General features: G+C 37.5%; 1 long non-coding RNA gene across 3 annotated transcripts in view; it reads left to right on the top strand.

The window, feature by feature from the left end:
• Positions 1–18,174, top strand: part of LOC109552831 (uncharacterized) — a 137,714-nt gene extending 119,540 nt beyond the window's left edge. For 2 of the 3 annotated variants that reach the window (XR_002179739.3, XR_002179740.3), the window contains exon 6: positions 8,354–18,174. This is a non-coding gene — a long non-coding RNA (uncharacterized lncRNA). Of the gene's footprint in view, positions 1–2,783; positions 2,995–8,353 lie in introns of all 3 variants that reach the window. The other variant, XR_004529244.2, reaches the window with a different exon arrangement.
• The last annotated feature ends 7,143 nt before the right edge of the window (positions 18,175–25,317 follow it).

Genomic DNA, 25,317 nt, shown 5'->3' with positions numbered 1-25,317 from the left:
CTCACCGTGAGCCACAGCCACCTGCCACTAGCAGGAGACCCTCCAGCACTAGCAGGTAGGTCTGGTTCAGTCTCCCCTGGGGTCACTGCTCCTTCCCCTGGGTCCCAATGTGCACACTACTTTGTGTGTGCCCTCCAAGAGTGGAGTCTCTGTTTCCCCCAGTCCTGTCGAAGTCCTGCAATCAAATCCCACTAGCCTTCAAAGTCTGATTCTCTAGGAATTCCTCCTCCCGTTGCCAGACCCCCAGGTTCGGAAGCCTGATGTGGGGCTCAGAAATTACCCACTTTTAAATATGAGGAAACCACAATTAAGAGTCCAGATCACATAACAAGTGAGTGTCACTTTGAGTCCTAAACCCTAGCAATTCACGTACACAGCTACATCTCCACACACCTACACCATACACATATATTCACACACACACTCACAAATCGGTAAATATAGACAGATAGAAGATTCAGCAATCACACCCACCTCACCTCCCATCCCAGGGTTCCTATTGATAGTAAAGGAAATAACATCTGTCTTTTTGCCTACCTTACGGACACTACAAATTATCCTACATAAGTGAGAGAGTTACTGTTTCTGAAGGATGTTTTCACAGATCTTTCATGATATAAGTTATGTACATTTTCACTGTTGTTCTAATCCTCTTGCTCAGCTTTTTACAAATCAGCCTCATTTTAGATAGTCTGAGGTGGAGACCTAAGATAATTATGATTTATTTGGCGTCTGTCCTTAGCCCTATTTTATACATGATAACACTGTAGCTAAAGAAGTTTAAGAAACTTGTCATTTTAGCAAAAATATTGCAGAAATAGAATTTTAACCTGGGATTGTGTGAGGACAAATCTCCACTTCTACCCTGATGACTCCTCTGGGGTCTTTAATCCTTGATAAATGATAGAAAAAGAAAGGTTGTGCCATGAATGCTAACAGTATAGGAACACAATTGCCATCTCTTTATGATAGAAGATCAGTGAGAACGCTCTTTGACATAAATCACAGCAAGATCTTTTTTGACCCAACTCCTAGAGTAATGGAAATAAAAACAAAAATAAACAAATGAGACTAAATGAAACTTAAAAGCTTTTGCACAACAAAGGAAACTATAAAGACGAAAATACATCCCTCAGAATGGGGGAAAATATTTGCAAATGAATCAACGGACAGAGGATTAATCTCCAAAATATATAAACAGCTCATGCAGCTCAATATTAAAAAAGCAAACAACCCAATCCAAAAATGGGCAAAAGACCTAAATAGGCATTTCTCCAAAGAAGACATACAGATGGCCAAGAGGCACATGAAAAGATGCTCAACATCACTAATTATTAGAGAAATGCAAATCAAAACTACAATGAGGGGCTTCCCTGGTGGCGCAGTGGTTGAGAGTCTGCCTGCCGATGCAGGGGACACGGGTTTGTGCCCCGGTCCGGGAAGATCCCACATGCCACAGAGTGGCTGGGCCCGTGAGCCATGGCCACTGAGCCTGGGTGTCCGGAGCCTGTGCTCCGCAACGGAAGAGGCCACAACAGTGAGAGGCCCATGTACCGCAAAAAAAAAAAAAAAAAAAAACAATGAGGTATCACCTCACACCGTTTAGAATGGGCATCGTCAGAAAATCTACAAACAACAAATGCTGGAGAGGGTGTAGAGTAAAGGGAACCCTCTTGCACTGTTGGTGGGAATGTAAATTGATACAGCCACTATGGAGAACTGTATGGAGGTTCCTTAAAAAACTAAAAATAGAATTGCTATACGACCCAGCCATCCCACTACTGGGCATACACCGAAAGAAAACCATAATTCAAAATACACATGCACCCCAATGTTCATTACAACACTATTTACAATAGCTAGGTCATGGAAGCAACCTAAATGCCCATCGATGAATGGATAAAGAAGTTGTGGTACATATATATAATGGAATATTACTCAGCCATAAAAAGGAACGAAACTGGGTCATTTGTATAGATGTGGATGGACCTAGAGACTGTCATACAGAGCGAAGTAAGTCAGAAAGAGAAAAACAAATATTGTATATTAATGCATATTTGTGGAATCTAGAAAAATGATACTGATGAACCAGTTTGCAAGGCAGAAACAGAGACAGAGATGTATAGAACAAACATATGGACACCAAAGGGGGAAAGCAAGGGGGGTGGTGGGGTGGTGGTGGGATGAATTGGGAGACTGGGATTGACATATATACACTAATATGTATAAAATAGATAACTAATAAGAACCTGCTGTATAAAAAAATAAAATAAAATTCAAATTAAAAAAAGAAACGAATGACACAAAGAAGTCTGCTAACAAGGCAAGAAAATTGCAATTAAATTACTACCTTTGTGATTGTTTGGGGAGACTTAATTGACATTGCATGTTACATAAATAGGGATAATAAATGGCCTGGGGATTTTTTTCCTCCTGGTTTCTTTTTCAAGGATCAAAAAATATTTTCAATAATTTGCATTCTTATGTATCATTAAGAGGAAAACGAGAATGAGAGAAACAGTATTGGAGATTGCATGTTTTTCTTCCTCTGTTAACTCTGATGAGTAATTTTCTCTGGTCTGAAATCCATTAGTAAAGAAATTTGCAGGTAATAAAAAATAAAATAAGATCAGCATTATGGCAGAGTGTTGCATAAAGGTGACGGCCATTGAAAATATAATTCTAGGAATTATAGAAGCATCCCAAGATGTAATGTGAATTATTTTCCAGGAACTCTAAACTTGGGTCTTATATGAACCTTGAAAACAAAATTTGTTTTGTAGTTACGAGCTGTGAGTGGATACACAAAACTCTCACAAGTCGTGCAATCGTCCTTGACTAGCCAGTTTCAGCAAGCTCACCTTATGTAGCATATCTGCAGGAGCATTGCTACATCAACTAGGGAAGAAAACCTTCACTTATAAGCCTCGACCACAACACAAAAGATGAGGAGGAGCAGGGTCATTGCAACAGCTGCTTTATAATTCATTACAAGTAAGTAGACACAAGATTCAAGCAAAGACTGACTGCAATATATATAACATCATACCTTTGGAAAATCTTTCTCTCAGTAATAGTCAATGAGTTACAATGTGATGGAGAACAATCTCTTTAGGATGCCCCTTATTATATTAAGGATTTTTTTTTTCTTCTAAACAATTTAGTCTGCTACAATCCTCTTGAAGAAAATGTTATATTGAAACCAAACACTACTTTGCTGGCTTTTCATTTTACGAAGAATTTCAAACTAACAACTTGAGTGAAGGATCATCTTATGTTTAACAATATTGATTAAGCCCATAAAATTTTATGTTTAAAAAATTAAAGCCATAATAACAGAAGGTTTCCAAGATCACATGGTATTATTGTTGGAGAGGCAAATCTTAGATATTCTCTCACCAAAACTATATTTACATGAGGCAAATGTTTTTCAACCACACTGTATTATTTGGCCCCAAATACCTTTTTTCAACCTCACTGAGACTTGTCTTGGCAAACAAGAAGGTAAAACAAGGAAGCCAAATGGCATATCAGGATACCCTCAAAAGTATACAATACCAGGAATTATAAAGGACAGTGCCTGTAATTTTGGTACTGCAATTTTCCCCAGTAAATCCAGATGACAACCCTATTTTTCATTAGTATCTGTATTCTTAAATTCCAAATTAAGTCCTCTTAGTTGAAAAATTAATGATAATCTCATCTATTAAAAAATTAGGTGATAGTATAAGTAGGCCTAAATGCACATACAATCACACAGAATCACAAATAACTATGAAAGAAACTGAACCCATTTTTTCTGATGAAAAACTTCCTCATGTGCAAATTTTCATTAATGTCCATATGTATTAAAAATTATAAGTCGTCTTAGTAGGATTAATTCATGACTGATACATAAAGTCTTCAATAGGATTAAAATTATTTCAAGGCCACTAAGTCACTAAAAGGAAAAGCCAGGATGGTTAGTGAATTTAACAATACCAAATTTTTCTGAAACAAATCAAGGATACTGTATCACATAATCTCCTCGTTCCCTTTGATTATTGGTCTGTAATTTTACCTAGGAATTTTGCTGAAAATTATAGAGGAACCAAAAACTGGACTTTGACATTCAAATTCAGATTTGAGTATGCTCAAAAGAGAGCATATGCTGTTATTCACTACATTTGAGAAACTTTTTAAAAAATAATGACTAAAAATTCTCATGATGAATCTAAAAAGCAAACTGTCCTTTTTCTCTTTCTGTTTTTATATTCTACTAAAATGTAAGTGCATATGTGTTCAATACATTATTTGTGGTAGTTAAAAAAGGAAACAGAAAACCTAAAACAAAGAAAGCAATAAAATCACACTTACTAGTATTATCTACAACACTCAATGTTTTTAGCAAGTCAAGGTGAAGACATTGGGGAATGTGAATGCTGACTTTTTAGAAAATCAAAAATTAAAGAAAAGAATGAGCTGGAAAGGCAGAGACACAGTCATGCCACAGAGATTTCTCAGGATGCCAGGCGAGACAAACAAAGCCCATGTCATCTAAGAACAAGGAAAAAAGTCCATTTAAACTCAGCCACCCACAGTGAAAACAGCAACTGACAATGGATTATCAGAATAGATGTTCATTAACCTGCTAACTAGGAAAATTATATTTTGCTATATTGAAAACAGGAAAGTATATTGTTAGAACTTGTGATAGTTTGATCCACCAGTTTGTGAAATAAATACTTATATACATTTCTCATTTTTATTGAAGTCTAAGCATGTTACCATAGGGAGATAAAAAGGGTTATGTCACTAATGCTGTTTTTGCAAAAAGAAACTTCCTAGCTTTTATTAAAATAACTACATATTTTCATTCCATCCCAAACTATATACTTTATATGTGACTTAGAAAGAAAAAGTTAGAAATCTCTGGGTACCTCAATAAACTATAGTATAATCTCCAAATCTTTACTCATTAATTTATTCTGATGAGACTTAAGGTTATGCATGAGTCAGCTGGCTGAATTGTGTGAAACAGTGGATAGTACAGCAGGAAATCTGAGGCTGACATAGTTAACTGTAGATGTTAACGCCTCACTGTGGATATTTCCATGATCACATCCATTCTGATTTTACTTTGTGCCTCAAGATCTCCTAGAACTGGAGGTGTAATGTTTATACATTGTTTTGAGATGAAAAGTATATCCAAAGAGAAGATATTACCGTACCACAGAAGCATCCACCTGAAGCTTGCCAAACAATGTGGACAAGACTGAGGGAGGTGCTAAATGGTTATGCCAACATTATCTCACCTTGAAGTATGAGCATGTAAGAATCCACACTTAATCCCCTAAACACTTCCTTCAATAAATTAAGAAAGCTTGACAGTTTAGCTAATTTATTTTCTTTTATTATTTCTTTATTCCAATTTTATCTGTACAATTTTTACTATGTTGGACTTTTCAAAAATCTTTTAACATTACTTATTAGATACTTTTAATTTAGAAAGCCCTGATATCTTTTCCTTTGTATCAACTGTGTTCACAAAAAAACTCTCAGAAGCTAAATGGATATTTCCCTGAGAAATGCAATTTTAAGGACATATATCAATATTTATATCTAATTTTTCATCAAGTACATTTAGATGCAGAAAAGTTTTTCCTTCTATCTATAACCATAAAAGATTAAAGATATATTCATTTTGAATCAAGATGAATGAATAAAGATACAGATCCTTCATTTTACTAGGATTTGTTGTACTGGTTCATTAATAGATTTTTGAATTTTAAAGTTCTTACCAAAGCAATTTTTATCCCTTAAAAAAAAATAGACAGTTTAATATCAGTTTCTGTTACCAAAATGACTTTGGAGTTCCACGTAAGTGGAGTCAGACAAACTATGTTTTTTAACCCATTTCAGGGGTGCTATTAAAATATACCATGGCAACATCAAGATTGTACTTTCGATCTGTTTCTCAGAGAGTTTTTCTATCCACAATCCAGTGTTTGAGATAATTCCACACGGACGCTCTAGTCTTCATAAGAAACAAGCCTAGATAGAGGAGAATTTTTTTCTTGAGAATTGACTGAGATCAAGAGAGACTGAGAGAACTCTTGTTTTCTTTCTCTCATTGTCTCGATTTTTCAGGCATTATGTCTCTTCACGAAATTTACTAGCTGGGTTCCAGTGTTCCCTTTGCTGGTTATTATCAGAAATATTTATTTAAACAATGCTCAGCAATTATTTATATACAATATTGCATCTTAAAAGCCAGAATAAGAAGATGTAATGGAAAAGAATCAGAAAAAGAATATATATATATGTATAACTAAATCTTTGCTGTACACCTGAAACATTGTGAATCAACTATACTTCAATTAAAAAATAAATTAAAAAAAGAAGGAATAAGTGAAGGTAAAATTTTTTTTAAAAAAGATGTGGCAAAAAGAACACTGATGGGAGTCTGGAAACCTCTTCCCATTTGGTTTCCACTGAAACAAATTGTGTGATTCAGAAACGATCCTCACAACCTTAGCATAAATTAATGGAATTGACTAGATAAATTCCAATGAAATTAAGCTCTAAAACCCTATTCCAGAACTAAAAGGTTAACAATAAATCAATAGCAGGTGGCTGAAAAGTCACTCTGGAAATTTAGAAACTAAATTTCAAATTACAGAGCTGTTCTTGAAATCACAGATATACTGGATGGTATAAAGTAAGGGAAGAGCAAGGAGAACCATGTAAAATTTTCTCAGGGTAAGACCTGACAGAAATGTGCATAATTCTTGCATTTCCCACATCTAAAATTTTGGTCAATTAGAAAGACTATGGTCAAAAAGGGCATGTAGATGGGGCTTCCCTGGTGGTGCAGTGGTTGAGAGTCCGCCTGCCGATGCAGGGGACACGGCTTCGTGCCCCGGTCCGGGAAGATCCCACATGCCGCGTAGCGGCTGGGCCCGTGAGCCATGGCCACTGAGCCTGCGCATCTGGAGCCTGTGCTACGCAACGGGAGAGGCCACAACAGTGAGAGGCCCGCGTACCGCAAAAAAAGGGCATGTAGCTTAGATATTAGCACTCAATTAATAAGAGAGAAATGGGAAAAAATGAATTCTAAAAATGGGGCAAAAACTTTAACTTTCCCCTTGCTCCATCAGCCCCAGTGATGCCACACCAAACAGTTTTAAAAAATTAATTAGAAGTAAATAGTTGTAGTTATTAGACAGATGTCCCTGAGGAGGATTTCATGGTACAATCTCAGTAGACAAAAACCTAAAGGACCTTGCTAGTATTTTATCCTAATCAGTCTTAATGGCCTCTCAACCTTCTTTCAATGGCCTTAGTTCAAAAGCCAAACATCTAAATGGCAGAACCATAAAGAATTAGTGAAATGTTCATTGGATTAAAAACTAGAGGGAAAAAAAAAGCTGTTAACATTTTTCAGAAAAAAAAAAGCCATTTTAGGTCAGTGGCTTTGAAATGAATATTTGCTCTTGTTAGGGGCTGTCTTGGTAGTCATTGCCAGATCCCATACCTGGCACAGTGTTTGGTGCATGGGAAAAACCTAGTAAATGTTTGATTGATGAACAGACATGCTAAATAGGCTTTATTGGAGTCAATTCTTTCCCTGCTTTCTGGGCAAGTGGTCATTAACGTAAATGACAAACAGTGGTCTGGGGAATAGTTTATTTAATCTCTTGCTGTAGCTCTTTCTCCAGCCTCTCAACAAGCTCTGATGTTGCTCTCTGCACCTTCCCTGACCATACATTCCTGGAGTCTCTATATCACCAGTATTACTCAGGAGATAAAGTATCTAAAATAATAAGTCCTTTGACCAGAATGTCTCTTATCTGACCCACAACTTGAGCTAAATAATCAAACCTCAAAGCCCATGGAATTTAAAACTTTAGGGTTGCTGGTGCTGAATATTTTGTGATTTTTTTTTTCCTTTCTTGCACTTAAAAAAAATGCTATGTGCAGGTACAAATAAATATTCCATAGATACTTGTTGGATAAATGACTTTACAGTGCATACTGTAAGCTGTTTGAGGAAAGATTTTATGAAATTTGGTTGGTTGCCACAAAGCCTAAATGTTTTGTGATTCATTCAAACTTTTACCTTGTGCCATATCAGATAAAGTTTTATGAGTTTATCTACAGAAGGAAGAGCTTCTTGTCAAACACAAAAATAGGGAGCAGAGAGAAAGAGGTGGAGTTTCCTTACTGAAATCAGACGTTAACATGCTGTGTTCATTATGAACCCTCACATTCAATAAAGTTGAGAATGCCAGGGTACTGGAGCAGAGTTTTACTGAATATCAAAACAACCTGCTTTAGCAGACTTTGTGTTCTGTCTTTTCATTTCCTGTAGGTGGTTAGCTCCTGAGTTGAACTAAATACCAAAGTCTCTGATTAGAGGTAACTGGTTTCCTTCCTGTGACACTGAAAATGTCAAAAAGTAAGCTGCCTCTGGATGGACCTCACTTTGAAGCTTATTTGTGATGATTCCAGTTAGTTCTAAGGTGGTAAGAATTAGAATATATTATATTTTGTTTTACAGATTCTTTGAAGTTTCTTGCTGGAGCTTATTTTTAAATATCCTCAGTCTTTTGTTTTATATTCATAAGCAAATTGATTTCCTCACTCCTGATTCTATCTTACCAATTTTTAAATTATTTATAGTTACCTGTTACAATTAACAAGAAAATTGTACCTGATCTAGTCATATTTTTATGGAAAACTTTGTTTCATCATTCTATGAACTTCTACCTAAATTGCAAAATTTAAATTGGTCATAAAATGTTTTTTTTTATCTTGAAGGAGTTTAAAAAGAAGAAGCATGTATGAAGAAGCTACTGATACTTTATTTTTTCTTTTCAGATAGAGTGATCATGTATATACAATTTTTATCCTGTGCAACTCCAACGGTAAAATTCCTAGGATTGATAGGGATTTGGGAAGAAATAGTGGATAAAACTTACAATCATTTGGGATTTAATTAAGTCACATTTTCAGCAGGTGTTCTAAATAAATACAATAACAGTAATAAATATTATTAGCATGCAAGATAGTGCCTGACTAGAGGCGGTAAACATTAGATAGGGTTTGAATAAAGGACTATAAGCTCGGTATCACAGAACTTTAGATAGGAGAGTTACCTAAAAAATGTTCTTGTCCAATTCCTGAGTTTTACAAGTGAGAAAATTCAGTTTCAGGAGAAGAAACTGTTTCAGGTTAAACGGTCTGTTAGTGGCATAGTTAAGGCAACATTCTATGTCTTCTACTTCTGATTCACTACCTTTAGTCTCTGTTTTTTCTAGATATACCAACTGAAAAACAAAAGTGACTACATGTATTGAATTATCCATATAATTATTAATTTAAATAGTACAACTTAACCTTGATCTACAAAGTTATACCTGAACATACTTTGAATAGTGTTGTGAATTTTGTAGATCATGTTCAATTATTTATCGCTTACTCAAAACTTGTTTCCGTTGTACAAGCCAAATTATGACAATATAGAAAGTAGAAAAAGAAATGGAGAACATCCACAACTTCTACCATTACAGTACACACTATGCAATTTTTACTCCTAGTACTTATTCATGCTTACATATGTTCTGAAGTTGTAATGATGAGGTAATATGATGTTTGTTATGTTTTATTTAATTAACATTATATCATGACATTTTCATGTTATTACATAATGTTCATAATGACTACTTTAGCAACTACATAGTATTTCATTGACTTGCTTTGATATTTATTCAGCCATTTCCCTCTTGTTGAACAATTAAGTCACCTCCAATGTAACTGTTAATAACACTGCAGTGAATTTCTTCATTCACATTGCTTGTGTATGTTGTTTTCTTTAAATTATTTTTCTGTGGGTAAATTACAAACTATTGAATTTTGACTGGATATGAGTATTTAGGTATCATCAGGGCTCATAGCGCATTTTGCTAAATAGTTTTCCAAAAAGGTTACATCATATAACTAAAGAATAAAGTCATCTAGGCTGTTGATTAAATAGAGCAGCCCCACTTTTACCAGACATGGACCATGGAAACAACAGAGAAGCCACAATTAGGACTGGCCTTGTGTGCAGAAGGGTGTCCAGGAGTCTGCACAGATAATGTACATGACAGTCCCTAGAAATGAAGCCCAGTAGTTTTCCGGAAATTTCCAACAATGTAAATTCTCAGTTAGTGCCTTCTTAAGGAACTAAGATTTTTAAGAAAGTCAAGACATTTGTAGACCAAAGAAGGGTAAAGAATTAGCTAACACGTGCAGAGTCTAGTTGACATGATTAACACCCATTACCAATCATGTACACTTAGAGAAAATAGCCTTAAGGCTTCAAATAAGTACTAAGAAGGAAGAAGTTGAGCACATGAGACTCTTTTGCCTGTTGAGTGAAAGAAAATAGAAAATTGGACTTAAATCTTTCATCCATCATAAACATGTATTCCCTATACACACCCCACCCCACCCTCAATCCGATACACACACACACACACACACACACACACACACACAGGTCAATGAAAAGACCATGCTTTTCTTTTTTTTCCCACAGACTTACTGTTTGTTTTCCTCCAAATGGCTATGGCAGAAGTAGATTGAGTTACTTAGATTGAGTTACTTGTTTTAAACTACACTTCTGTGTTAGAACTGTGAACCACCTTTTCGTCCTGCTTTTTTAATAAAAAGGTTGCTTAGGTTTCAATTCAATCTCTGTGGCTATTGCTATTGAGTAAACCCCTTTACTCCAACCTTCTGGGTGAAAAAAGACCATGCTTTTTAAATTTCATAAGTTCTTTAGGACTCAGACCCAGGACTCCCAGGGCTGTGGTGATTGACTTGCTCTTTATTGCTCAGTATTTTTTTTCCTGGTATATGGAGCTACACAGCTACCATTTACTGAAAAGCTGCTATCTCCCAGCCACTTTCTTGGATGCTTTTTGTTTAGGATATCATTTAATCCTCACAACAACTCTATATAGTACCATTTATTTCTCTCTATTACATATGTGGAAATCAAGGCCCAGAATCTTTAAGCAATTTGCATGAAAACACAAGTTCTGAGTTATGTGGTGGCAGAGCCAAGATTCACCCTTCTCTGATTGATGCTGTTCTGTGAAATGCCTCTCAGTGCAGCACAAAGTGAGGGGGGCATTTCTACCTGAATATGTTAACATTTCTGGGATATTTTGGTTCTCTTGAGATTTTTCTATTCATAAAAGTTGAAAAACCTCTCAGTTACTTCTTTTTCTCAGAATGTCGGTCATACTGGATATTTAATCTGCTATTAAATGTATGTCCAAAAGAATACCAATGGGAACCAAAATAGTGGCCCGAAATGAACTCTGTAATGTTTAATGAAATGTTATAATATTTTGCGTTCAATCTTCATGACTAAAGTCACAACAGATATTCCAAATCAGCAGCTGTGTTGCCAGTGGAATCTCAACAATATTAATTCAGATTTGAACAACCACTCTCGATTTATCTCTTTAGATTCAGGTCCCATAAAAACTAAGGATGAAGTCTCCTGACTGAAGTCTTTAAATTTAATTTCTAAAAAGCAATTAAATCTGATAAAGTGTTTGGGTCTGAGAAATTTTGGTGAAGGCAAAGAATGAAACAGGAATATACCTGTGTCATAACACAGCTACCTTATTAACAATTCTTCTCCTCAAGTAGTTAAGCTGATCTCTCAGCAAATCCATTAAAATTACTCACAAGAATTTAAGTATGTACTATTAGTCAGAATGATCTTGGTACAGTTAAAAAACATTATTCCTTTCCCTGCTTTGAAATTTTCACCCAAAGAAGGATTAGATGAATTCTAAGTTTTTTAAGTTTGTAGAAGAATTCTATCACAAATTTAAACTCAAGAGGAAAACACTTTAGATGTATGATTAATATATTATTAGTGAATATTTGGAATAAAAAAGTTTCATACTTAGAAATGCCAAAGAAAACCAATTTATGTCTATTATAGGTGGAAAGATACTGGCCATAAATATATCTTGAACTTTTAACTGTGGCAAAAGAAATTTTACTACATATTCTGCCTGCCTTTACATAGGTAGTTAAACTCTATATAATTATATAGTTAGAAACACAGTTATATAACAAATTAAGTCCTGGGAAAGGGAAAAAACATGATTCCGTGTAGATACACACAGCCCTCAAAATTTGCTTGCAAATGGTTTGGCTCTTAAGCATAATTTCTCACAGAAAAATATTTCAAATTATAGCCCCTCTCCACCTGAAACCCACTGAATGCATAATTAAGTTGAAATGTGGTTATTATATTTGAGACAGAGCTCTTTCAGGGAGGAAGGAGGCAGAGGACACACATTTACTTCTTTCCTTTAGGGCTGGCTATGAATAAAATATTGTCATAGACAATATTTATCAGGAATCTTTTATATTCTTTCATCTGTCACCTGAATTTTGCCTGCTGCTCAGTTTTTGGTGTGTGCTATACTCACTTCCTGTTTTAAACTACACTTATTGGCACACTACCCAGGACCAGCCTACCTCCCAAAGGACTTTGCACCTCAAAATGATCTCCCTCCCCTCTTGTCCCTACTGCAGTGCCTTCCATGTAGAAGGCACTCAATAATTACTCATTGAAGGAATGAATGAAATAAGAAACATACAAAGTAAAAGAGAAAAGATGTGGTTTTTATCCTTTATAGCCTCTTCACTTTCCCTATATTTACATTGTTTTCCAAGTTTCATCCGTTTGTTGTTTTGCACAATGGCTCCCTTGGAGGTGAGAGCTTGAGTTCCAACAAGTGTGGTAAGGGTAGGGTGGAGGACAGCCGGGCACATGTTTTATGCAGATTTTTAGATTCAGTGTTAATGGAAGGCTCACCTTATCTTTAAATGATGAGGCTATTGTAAATAGCGAGGCTACAAAGCTCAAGAGAACATGGTGAATCACGATGACAAAAGGTAAGCACACAGTGGTAATGTGGTGTAGAGATTCCAGACTTGCTTCACGTGTGTTCCAAGCAGTGGCGGCATCTTAAAGCAGCCACATCTCTGTCCTATCCAACACATAGAGAGGCACAATAGAACAGTGCAGCTACAGTGCTTCTGCTTTGCAACAGTGGTTCACAGCCAACGATGCTCAATGCTCAGTGTGGCTCCCATGGTAACTTATGGGCGAGGTGCCTCGTTAGGCCCTTCCTGTGCTGCATACCTATCTCATTGCTAAGCTGATTCTGGTTGAAATCCCATGCACATGCTCTTGTATGGTCAAAAGGAGACTTCCTCTGTACAGAACTCACTCAGAGCCCGACATGGGCACATGGCAGGCTGCTGGCCAAAATGTGCCCGCTAAGCCGCTAACAAATGAATCATGAATCTGGGTGACTGGAGAGACAAATGTTTACCATGGAATGGTAACAAAAAGTCTGGGCTTTTTGCCATTTAGGAAAGAAAAAAGAGTATATAAACTTTCTTATCCTTTCCTGTATGGAGGTCTAAGAAGGTACAGGGCATTCAGTTCAGTCTTTGGACAGCAAGCAAAGTGACAATAAATGAGACTTTTTAGAGATTCACAGTGAAATACACATGTATATGTGTATATATATATATATATATAAAATTTTCTTTTTTTGTGATGACTGGTTTGCTTTACCATAAACCAGAGTAGGATGTTGTTATTACAATTTAGCTCTTTCCTATTCCAGCCCTTCATTGTTTAAGGCTATAGGGAAAGCAGGTTGTCCTATTAACTCATTGAACACCAAGAATGAGGGCAGAATAAGATAATGTTTATGAGTATAGCCTTTGTAGTCAGACAGAGTGGATTTCAATTCCAGACCTGCCACAATCTGGCTGTGTGACTTTTAGGAGGTTACTTAACATCTTCCTCTCTGTAACGGTCACTGCAGGTAGGCAATATGTGTTAAGCGCTTAGAACAGTGCCTGGGACAGATTAAGTGCTCAATAAATGTTACTTGAAGATTATTTGCTTACTGATAGTATTCCTAAAATTAGTACTAGGAAAATTTTCCACCAAAGGCATTATGGCCAAAGAGCAAAAAATACACACCAATAACATTATGCCCCACTAGACTAAGTTTGCTAATTCCTCTAAGGAAAGTTATTTGAGTAGAAGTATTTTAAATTAACTATTTGCGTATTGTTTACTTTTTCTTTTCTGTGTTTTATCAGTCCTTATCACTGTGCCTGGTGAATAAATTATTTCAGAAATGGAGATAAGACAAACAAGAGATCTAAGACAATGGAATGTCTAGTATGTTAACATACTCTATTCCAGAGGGAGAAAATTAAGAAAAATGGTTTCTAGCATATTTATGAACAATGTATTATTGATATTCTGTGGTACATACATACATGCATACATATATAGCTGAGCTCAGTCTTTGGGACTGGAATGTGTGATCCAGATGTGCTTGTCTTTCCGTTTGGCCTTCTGCTCCCTTTTCTGAGTGGCCTGCCGTGCCTCCATTTCTGCTGTCAGTGGCCCTGGCACCTGGAGGACTTCCGGAAAGGTATAAGCTGACCTGAGCTTTGCTGTAATCAGAAGCATCTGGATTCTTCTCCATGAACCTCCAGAACTCATTACATGCTGACTTGTCAGCTGCAACTGTGCATGGTGGCCAGGTTCAGGAGTCCCTAGGTGTGAAAACCCAAAAATGGGTTCAGCTTGCCTCCTGTTCCTCCCAACATCACCCAAGCAGACCAAGGGAAATACTGTCAAGTAGCCAGTGCCAAGATCATCGTCCGTGTACCCCAGAAGGGGTCGGCATGAAGACCCTTACTTACTGCAGAGGGGTCTGCCCCTGCCTCTGAGGCCAACCACTGAGCCTCTCCCAGCTGCGGCTGCTGTGCGCAGGAGCGTGAAGCCACCGGAGCCCAATGGGGCACTGAGCAGAGACAGAACTCCAGGGTCTAGAGGGCTGGCAGCTAGCCGGAGCTTCAGCATCCCCCTACCTCCAGCTCAGCAAGCAGCCAGAAGCACGTCCCAGAGCTCTGGCTGACCAGGGGACTTGGCCTCATCTGGGGAAGGCCCCAAAGGGGCTGACTGTAAAAAGGCCTCATCTTCTTGAGGTTGCTGGGAAAGAGTCATTTGCACCCCAGCCTCCAGGTCTCAGTTTCTCTCCTCCTCTGCTTGGGCAATACCTCAAATTCACGAAGATCCAGCGTCCCCAGTGTCACCTCTACTAGCTCCAACTCTACCTGGGGGCCATCCTCTCCCTCTGACTCTGAACCTAGGGGAAAATTTCCTATGTTAGATACATCTAAGGAATAAGCAGAGGGTAGAAGGGTGTGAGCTGCCCCAGATGCATAAGAATGTACATAGAGAGATAATCCAGATCACCTGAAATAAAATTGTCACCCCCCCCCCAAAAAAAATTTTCTCCTTCAGCTGCATTTTGCTTCTCTTTGTCTCTCTGGCAAGCTGGCAAACTGTTTGATGATCCCATGTTCAGCACACAGAGACATTGCAGGTTCTCCAATATCTTCATTCAACTATTCAGGGAGAAGCCGAGAACATCAAACTATTTTCAGTTATGCTAGAAATGCACCAGGAAGTTTCCTCCTGTGTAGCAGAGTGGAAGTGATTTATTTTAAATGAGAAAATGAACCATTGGTCAATGGAAAGTTGACAGCTAATAAAATATCTGCAGCTGGGACTCATCTCTCCATGCAAAAGAGATCTGAAAAAGAGGCAAGGGGAATTGAGGTGATTTGGACTACTTATGACATGAACTTCTGACACTCATTCTGTAAAACTATTAATATGAAATATGGTTTTCCAACTTCAAGGCTCAGTGATGAAGGAAAGAAAAGATGTGAAATGTTAGAAACTTACTTCATGGGAGACTTATTTCAGATACTCTAAAAATATCTGTAGAACCTCATGTAAAATTTCCTTGTGAGGCCCCCTTCCTTTAGAACTTCTCTTTGCAATCCAAACCTCCAGTTCAAGTACAGTGTGAGCTAGAGAAGAGAAAGGTAGGAAAGGAAGATTGGGAGTTGGCTCTATCAAAAACACTCTTTAATAACATACATGTATCTAATAACTGCTTGAATTTTAGAGAACTTTTGTTATTATTTATAGAATTATTCATGCTTTGAATGGAAACATCAGCAAGATGGCAGAATAAGAAGCCTCAAACCCTCCTTTCCCCATGGAGATATCAATTCAACAATGATACAAGACCAATTCCCTTTGTGAGAAATCCAGACACCAATTAATAGGCTGCTTCACCACAGGCAAGCCTGAAACCAGCTGCATCAAAGCTGGTAGAAAAATTTATAGCATTCACTCATCAGAATCCCTCCCACCAGCACAATGCAGCACACTGCAGCATGATCCGAAGGAAATTCCCAACTCCTGGAATCTCCAGGGAGGGGGGAAGGAGGGACAAAAGACTGGAATATACATATAACATTCTGACTTTTGGTGGGGGCTAACAGAGGAATTGGTTTCTTTCTTGCTTGAATCTAAACACTGACAGGGAAGAACGCCAGGTTGGGGGCTGCTAAGAACAAAGGTGAAAGTTTGAACTAGCATTGCCACTCCTCCTGTCTCAGAATAGAGCAAGAGGGAGAAAACCCCCAACTCCTGGCTTCTCCCTGGAGAGGGAAAGAGTTGAATCATGTGTCCAACGGCTGACTTCTTTTGGGGGTGGGGGACATGCCAGAGGACTTGGTTTTCATCTTATTTGACTTGGAGTGCTGACAGGACCTGGGATACTCTAGATGCCTGGGGGTCTTTGATAACAAAAAAGAGCTGGGTGGCTTATGGCAGCTCCATAGAACCTGCAGTACCACAAACAGACACCAGAGAGAAAAAGAGATTATGAACCCTTGAAGAAAGAGCCTGCAAAACCTCTCTGACTGGAAATTTATATGCACAAGCCCAGCGATGATACATCCACAGAAAAGGTTTGAGAGGCCCCCAAAATCTCTATTCAGGCGAATGAGTGAAGGTCTCCTCTGCACGAAGCTTGTCCATAAAGACTGGGAGAAGTAGATGTTGTTTTCAGTGTGCAGATTACAACACAAAGTAACCAGTCACATGAAGAAACAGAAAAACATGGCCCAACCAAGGGAACAAAATAAATCTCCAGGTACTGACCCTAAAGAATTGAAAGTATATAAATTACCTGGCAATTTAAGATATTCATCATAAAGATGCTAAAAGCTCAGGAAGATCATACTTGGACAAAATGGTAACAACCACAAAGAGATAGGAAAATAGACTTCAAGTCAGAAATTGTCACAGGAGACAAAGAAGGACATTACATAGTCCTACATAAAAGGATCAATTCACTGGGGAGATAGCAATTACAAATATATATGCATCAAACATCACAGCACTCAAATTTAGGAAGCAAACAATGACAGAACTGAAGATAGAAACAGATAGCAACACAATAATAGTAGGAGCTTTCAATACCCCACTTTCAATAATGGATAGAGCAACCAGATGGAGATCAATATGGAAAGAGAAAACTTGAACAACAGTATAGACCAATGGACCTAACAGACATATACAAAACACCCCTCCCAACAGCAGCAGAATACTTATTCTTTTCCAGGAACATTATCGAAGATAGATCACTTGTTAGGTCACAAAACAAGTCTTTACAAATTTAAGAAGTTTGAAATCATACCAAGTATGTTTTTTAACCGTAAGAAAATGTAACTAGAAATCAATAGCAGAAGGAAAACTGGAAAACTCACAGATATGTGGAAATTAAACAGCACACTCCTGACAACCAATGAGTTAAGGAAGCAATCAAAAGAGAAATTAAAAAATATCTTAAGACAAACAAAAATATAACATAATAAAACTTATGGGATGCAGCTAAAGCAGTAATAAGAGGGAAGTTTATGGTGGTAAATACCTGTATTAAAAAGGGATGACCTCAAATACACCTCAAGAAACTAGAAAAAGAAGAACAAACAAAGCCCAAAGTTAGCAGAAGGAAATAATAAAGATTAGAGAATAAATAAACAAAACAGAGATTAGTAAAAAAAAATAGGAAAAGTCAATCAAACTAAGAGTTAGTTGCTTGTGAAGATCAATGAAATTGACAAATAATTAATTAAGAAAAAGAGAAAAGTCTCAAATCATAAAACCAGAAATAAAAGAAAACACATTACAATTGATGAAACAGAAATTTAAAAGATTGTAAGAAACTACTATGAACAATTAAATGTCAACAAATTGGATAAGCTAGAAGAAATGGATACATTTCTAGAAACATGCAAACTACCAAGGCTGAATCATGAAGAAGTAGAAAATTTGTACAGACCTATAACTTGTAAGGAGATTGAATCACAATAAAAAGTCTCCCAACAGTAAAAGTCCAGGACCAGATGGCTTCACTAGACAATTCTACAAAATAATTAGAGAAGAATTAATGTCAATCATTCTCAAATCCTTCCAAATAATTGAAGAGGAGAGAACACTTCCAAACTCATTTTTATAAGGCCAGCATTACTCTGATGCTAAAGCCAAAGACACTACAAGAAAAGAAAACTACAGACCAATATCCCTGATGATAACAGATGCAAAAATCCTTAACAAAATACTAGCAAACCGGGGGCTTCCCTGGTGGCACAGTAGTTGAGAGTCCGCCTGCCGATGCAGGGGACACGGGTTCGTGCCCCGGTCCGGGAAGATCCCACATGCCGCGGAGCGGCTGGGCCCGTGAGCCATGGCCGCTGAGCCTGTGCGTCCGGAGCTTGTGCTCCGCAATAGGAGAGGCCACAACAGTGAGAGGCCCACGTACCATAAAAAAAAAAAAAAAAAAAAAAAAATACTAGCAAACCAAATTCAATAGCACATTAAAAGCATCATAAACCATGATCAAGTGAGATTTTTTTCCCTTGGGATGCAAAGATATTTCAATATACAAAAATCAATCAATGTAATATACCACATTAACAAGAGTGAAGGATAAAAATCACATGATAGTCTCAATAGATCCAGAAAAGGTGTTTGAAAAAATTCAAAAATTCAACACTTTTCATACTAAAACACTCAACAAACTAGGAATAGAAGAATATTACCTCAACAAAATAGAGACTATATAGGAAAACCCCACAGCCAACATCATAGTCAACAGTGAAAAACTGAAAGCTTTACTGCTAAGATCAGGAAAAAGGCAACTGTAAAACAACTACCATAATGTATATTTCTATCTAAAAATTTTGAGATCAGAATAAATCACTTAAAATCAATATGCATTGGAAGTTTGACTTTGATCAAGTCATAGCTATAGCTGAAAACATAGTAAACAGAGATAACTAAACATTATAAATATTTTAGATTAAGCAATAGTTTAGAGGAATAATTTTCAGAAATTCATAAAGTAATAATAATGACCACATCCCAGGCACTTTGCATACAATGCATCTGTTCTTTCAACAGTCATATAAAGAAATTATTTTATCCCCACTTTAGAGATGAGATTGAAACTTAAGGAGGTTAGGTTATTTGTCTAAAGCCAACTGTCTAGTAAATTGCAAGTCTAGAATCCAAAACTACTTCTGTCTACAGGAAGAGATTACCAGTTCAAATTTCCACAAAACTCAATGAGATAACACAAATCTGTGAATCTAGTAGATGTAATGCAATAGGAAATATAAAGTTCTGTGGATGGGTATCTCTGCATGATTATTTCCATGTGACTCTTTACATTTCTTTACATTTCCAAGTAAAAGAATGAATGGTGGTTTCCAGCTAAAGGTGGCATATTAAACATATAAACATTTCTTCAGTCATTTAAAAATTTACTAAAATAACAAAGCTTACTAAATGAAATCTACAAGGTCAAAAAGAAATGGAAATGATATGTGAGTAAGAAAACTTGATAAGCTCAAAAGCAGAGTAAGTGGTAATTGACACCTTTAGACTGAGAAAACAGATTTTTAAGACAATAGTGGGGAAAACAAAAAGCAACTCAATTTACACTGTCATGCCTCAAATGACTCAGTAAAGTGATATTGGGTACCTGTGAAAGTGAATTGAAGGTGGAGCTGAAAAGACTATTGTTTAAAGGTTTGTTTAGGAAACTATTAGACTTCCTAGATCCTCTCTTTCATTCCATGCAACTACGCTTCTCCCACTCATTATTTTTCCTCTGCAAAAGATAAAGCAGAAATTCTTTGGTAGATACCAAGAAGAGCTGAGATTTAAGATCATTACAGATAGAAGAATTCAATGTAAGTTTTTAAACTGAATGTTGAGGCACCAGTTTTCTTCTGCTACATGGCTTCCAGAATACTAGGAGGCAGACTATTACCTCCCAAGCAGAAGATTGTAGAATTACTTTCTTGGGAGTGTGATTAGCCTAAGAGAAAAGCCCCAATGCATATACAGCCTTCCCCCAATGAAATGGCTTAGTCAGATCACACAAAGAGTAAAGTGCACAGGGAGAACTAAGTTTAGAATCAGTATATTTGTGTCACAACCTTAACTGTTTAGTAGGAGACAGTGAATGATTGTCAACATTTGAAGAAATCTGCTAGCATAAAAGGAATAAATATTCCAAAAGAAATGGGATAAAAGCAACTTGGATATCCAGAGTCTTCACAGGGAGAAGAGAAGTTTTTTAAAAAGAGAGAATAATTACTGTTGTAAGAGATATGAGAATATGTAGCATTTATCAAATAAGAATAGGGGACTATCAAATAGCAAATGGATTAATAGAAATTTCCTACCCTAAAATTATCCTAAAAATGGAATAAAAACAAAAAACGTTTCTGAAACTAAAAGATATGATTGTAGAAATTTAAAATCCAATAGAATGAATGAAAGATAAAGATGAGAGGGGAAAAAAAAAACAGGAAGTATGTAGAAAGACAAAAGAAATAGAATAAAAGGAAAAAAGAAAAGATTATCGTAATATTGATCCAGAAGTTTCAACATTTGAAAAACAACACTTAAGAAAAGAAAAAAACAGAAAATCAAGTGGAAGAGATGATAAATAATTCAAGATAATTTTTCAAAATTGAAAGGTCCCAAAAAGAACCTACAACAGTGCTGATAATGGGCTCCACCAAAACACACCATTGTGAAATTCAAAACATTAAGAACAAAAAGGAGATCCTATCAGCATCCAGAAAGAAAACAAAATAGATTACAAAAAAAAAAAAAAAAAGGAACCAGAATCACAATGGCTGAGAACTCTGCACTGCAACACTAGAAACTAGATGACAATGGAGTAAAGCCTTTGAAATTCTGAGTGACTATGATAATCAACCTGGAATTCCATATGCAAACAAATTATCAGTTTATTAGATGTGAGAGCATGAAGATGTTTTCAAACTTGAAAGATATCAAAAATGTACTTCATGTATACCTTCTCAGGAAGTTTTTGAGAAGACATATGTGCCAAAATGAGGGGATAAACCCATAAAGAGGAAGGGATGGAATCCAGAAAATAGCACATCCAGTCAAAAGGGAAACAAAGGGACTCCCCAAGATAATGGTGAAGAGAAAGACCACGATCACAGCCGTGGACTGGGAAACAGCCGTGGACTGGGAAACCAGGCCAGACTAGGGCAGATCAAAAATCTACAAGAGGAATGTATCCACAAAATAAATTGATAAAGCACTTGATGTATTTGAACATTTAAAAAGCAGACATAGGTGACCGGGAGAGAGTTTGAGAATGAATTAGTGATAAGTACATAGAAAACTAAACAAATGAAAAATAAGAAAAAATTTACACTCTAGGGAAATAGAAAGTTATGCAAATGGTGAAAAGTAATAGCATTTTCCTATATAGTTTATTTGTAAACACCATTATACATGTATATGCTATTCATAATAATGTGAATACTACTTATTATTTAACCAAAGTTATGATACAACTACATTGAAAGGCTGAGGAAACAGAAAGTGAATAAGGAAAATGTAGTGACACAAGCTAAATTTTCTTTTTCCATAGTAGAAAGTCAGTATATAATGTCTAAAATTAAAAAAATGAAATTAACACTAGATGTGTTATTTAAAGAAACAGAGGTAAGTAGCAAAGGAAATAGCCATAAGACTATACAGAAGGTACTTCTGGGAAAGGAAAACTGGTTTGCATTGAGGTAGACAGTGTACCTCCATTCAATAAAAATAATATAGAACTGTTAACCTATATGCCTGTGTGTTTTTGTTTTTGTTTTTTTTTGCGGTACGTGGGCCTCTCACTATTGTGGCCTCTCCCGTTGCGGAGCACAGGCTCTGGACACGCAGGCTCAGCAACCATGGCTCACGGGCCCAGCCGCTCTGCGGCATGTGGGATCTTCCCGGACTGGGGCACGAAGCCGTGTCCCCTACATCAGCAGGCGGACTCTCAACCACTGCGCTACCAGGGAAGCCCTGCCTGTGTTATTTTGATTTAGAAAAAATAAATAGTTAAAATAAAAATAACAGGGCACTAATTTTATTGAAAGATTAATTGGATTAATAGATATTCTCTACCCTAAGATAAAACATTGTGTACAGCGGTGTCAAGCTGTGGCCTAGTTGAAAGGAAATAAACAAGATATGAACTTCCTGAAAAAGTAAATAAAGAGAAATAAAGAAATATTTCTTTATCTTCTACTGGAGCAGTGATGCTGGTTTGTTTGAATCTTTTTTTTTTTTTAATAAGAGTACTGCTTTCCTGGCCGAGTACTGCTTTTGCTGTGGAAGGAAAAGTTATTCCAAGCTGAGTGCTAAAGTCAAAGAGCGGCAGCCCCAAGCCTGCTGTTTTCAATTAGCATGCCAGTCCCAATGGCACGTCCGGCAGACAGTGTTTTATTAGGGGTTGGTCATCTCCTCCGATCCACGTGAACAGCCTGCGGTTCTACATGCTTCCCTTGACCTTCCGGTCCCTCTAGAGTTGTGTGACCACTGGAAGCTGAAACCACAGCTGTCTGCCACTTGACTCCCAAAGCTCAATCTTCTCTGCTCTTTCCCCTGGGGACAGAGAGGGAAAGCAAGTTGATGGAAAGAGCGTCTCTTCCCTGAGATAAAACAGTGTCTCTTCCTTGAACCAGTTTGAGAACTGCAGTGAATGAGCAGAGATGTGGAAGGGTGGTCGTGTGAATGCTCAGCAGGGGTCAAGTGAGAAATGCTGCTTCTGTCAGCACAGGGTCCTGTTCTGGGCTGGAGGAGAGTGGCCCTTTATGGGTTCAGAGGAGGGCAAGGTACTGAAAGGCTTGGCACATAAGACTCTAAAGAAGGGTGAGTGGACCTGGAATTTAGCCTGAAGAAGAGAATTTGAGGGTGATTTTAAAAGGAACTCTGGAGCAGGAAATATCATTAAATTAGGAATGGGGACCAGATGTTCTCAGTCATAAGAGCACAGAGCAGGGAGAAAGAATGACCTTATAGAATAAGGCAGAGCTTCATGATGGTTGTTAAACACTGGAATGGGGTGTCCATGGAGTCTGTGGAATTCTCCATAAAAATAAGACCTTTGTCTAATATGAGCATTTGTGTGTAGCTTTGCCTACAGCAGAAGGTATTAAGGAAACTGTCTGGGGAGTCTGTCCATGAGCATTCTTTGTATCAGAGACTTTCAGATAAATAAGATAAAAGACCACTTGGGGGCTTCCCTGGTGGCGCAGTGGTTGGGAGTCCGCCTGCCGATGCAGGAGACACGGGTTCGTGCCCCGGTCCGGGAGGATCCCGCGTGCCGCGGAGCGGCTGGTCCCGTGAGCCGTGGCCGCTGAGCCTGCGCGTCCGGAGCCTGTGCTCCGCAGCGGGAGAGGCCACAGCAGTGGGAGGCCCGCGAACCGCAAAAAAAAAAAAAAAAAAAAAAAAAAAAGACCACTTGGAACCCCCATTTATACGCATCCCTGGGCCCCATAGCTATAAGGACCTGAATGAACAGTACAAAGTTGAATTTTCTTCTTTTTCTCCTCTATTCTCTTTCCATATATGTTTATAAACATATCAGCTATAGCGATAACAGGGGAACAACAATCCCTCAATTTCACCCTTTTACTCATGGATTTGTGTTAGGGATAGAAAATTATTTACCTTGATACCATGGTCATTGAGATAGGCTGAAATTCTATTTTGGCACTTTTAAGATTTTCAACGAGATGACAGCTGATAAGGAGTAATTTTTAGGCTTGAATAAAAATGTTCCTTTTATTTTTTAATTTTTTCCAGCTTTTTGGAGGTACAATTGAAAAGTAAAATCACAAGATATGTAAAGTGTAACCTCGTGGTGATTTGATATAGTATACGTATAGGATTCCCAACATTTAGTTAATTAACGTATCCACCACCTCACTTTTTAATCTTTTTTAGTGAGAACACTTAAGTTCTACTCTCTTACCAAATTTCAATTATATAATACAGTGTTATAAGCTATAGTCCCCATGTTTTACATTAGATCCTCAGACATTATTCTTCTAGCTGAACGTTTGTATCCTTTTACCAACTCTTCCTATATCTCCCACCCCACTGCGCTTGGCAACCATTTTTCTACTCTCTTTCTGCGAGCTTGACTTTTTTTAAAAAAGATTCCATATATTTAAAAAATACCATGCAGTATTTATTTTTCTCTGTCTCGGTTTTTTCGCTTAGCATAACACCCTCAAGTTTCATCCCTGTTGTTGCAAATTGTAGGATTTCTTCCTTCCCATGGCTGAATAATATTCCATTGCACATGTACACCACATCTTTATACACTCAGCTGTTGATGGACACCTGGGTTATTTCCATATTTTGGCTATTGTGAATAATGCTGCAATGAACATGGGAGTGCAGATACCTCTTTATATCTGCTTTTATTTTCTTTAGGTATATACCCTGAAGTGAGATTGCTGGATCATATTGTAGTTCTAGTTTTAATTTTTTGAGGAACTCCCATTCTGTTTTCCCTAGTGGCTGCACCAATTGATATCCCCCCTAATAGTGCACAAGGGTTTACTTTTCTCCATATCTTTGCCAACATTTATCTCTTGTCTCTTTGATGATAGTCATTCTAACAGATGTGAGATAATATCTCATTGCAGTTTTGATTTGTATTTGCCTGATGATTAGTGATGTTGAGCACCTTTTCATGAACCTGTTGGCCACTTACATGTCTTTTATTGAAAAATGTCTATTTGGTTCCTCTGCACATTTTTTTTTTTTACGGTACGCGGGTCTCTCACTATTGTGGCCTCTCCCGTTGCGGAGCACAGGCTCCGGAGGCGCAGGCTCAGGGGCCATGGCTCACGGGTCCAGCTGCTCCGCGGCATGTGGGATCCTCCCGGACCGGGGCACGAACCCGCATCCCCTGCATCGGCAGGCGGACTCTCAACCACTGCGCCGCCAGG

Source organism: Tursiops truncatus, chromosome 12 (assembly GCF_011762595.2).
Source record: "Tursiops truncatus isolate mTurTru1 chromosome 12, mTurTru1.mat.Y, whole genome shotgun sequence".
Lineage (NCBI taxonomy): Eukaryota > Metazoa > Chordata > Mammalia > Artiodactyla > Delphinidae > Tursiops > Tursiops truncatus.
Note: the sequence above shows the minus strand (reverse complement) of the source record. Positions and strands in the feature narration are given on the sequence as shown.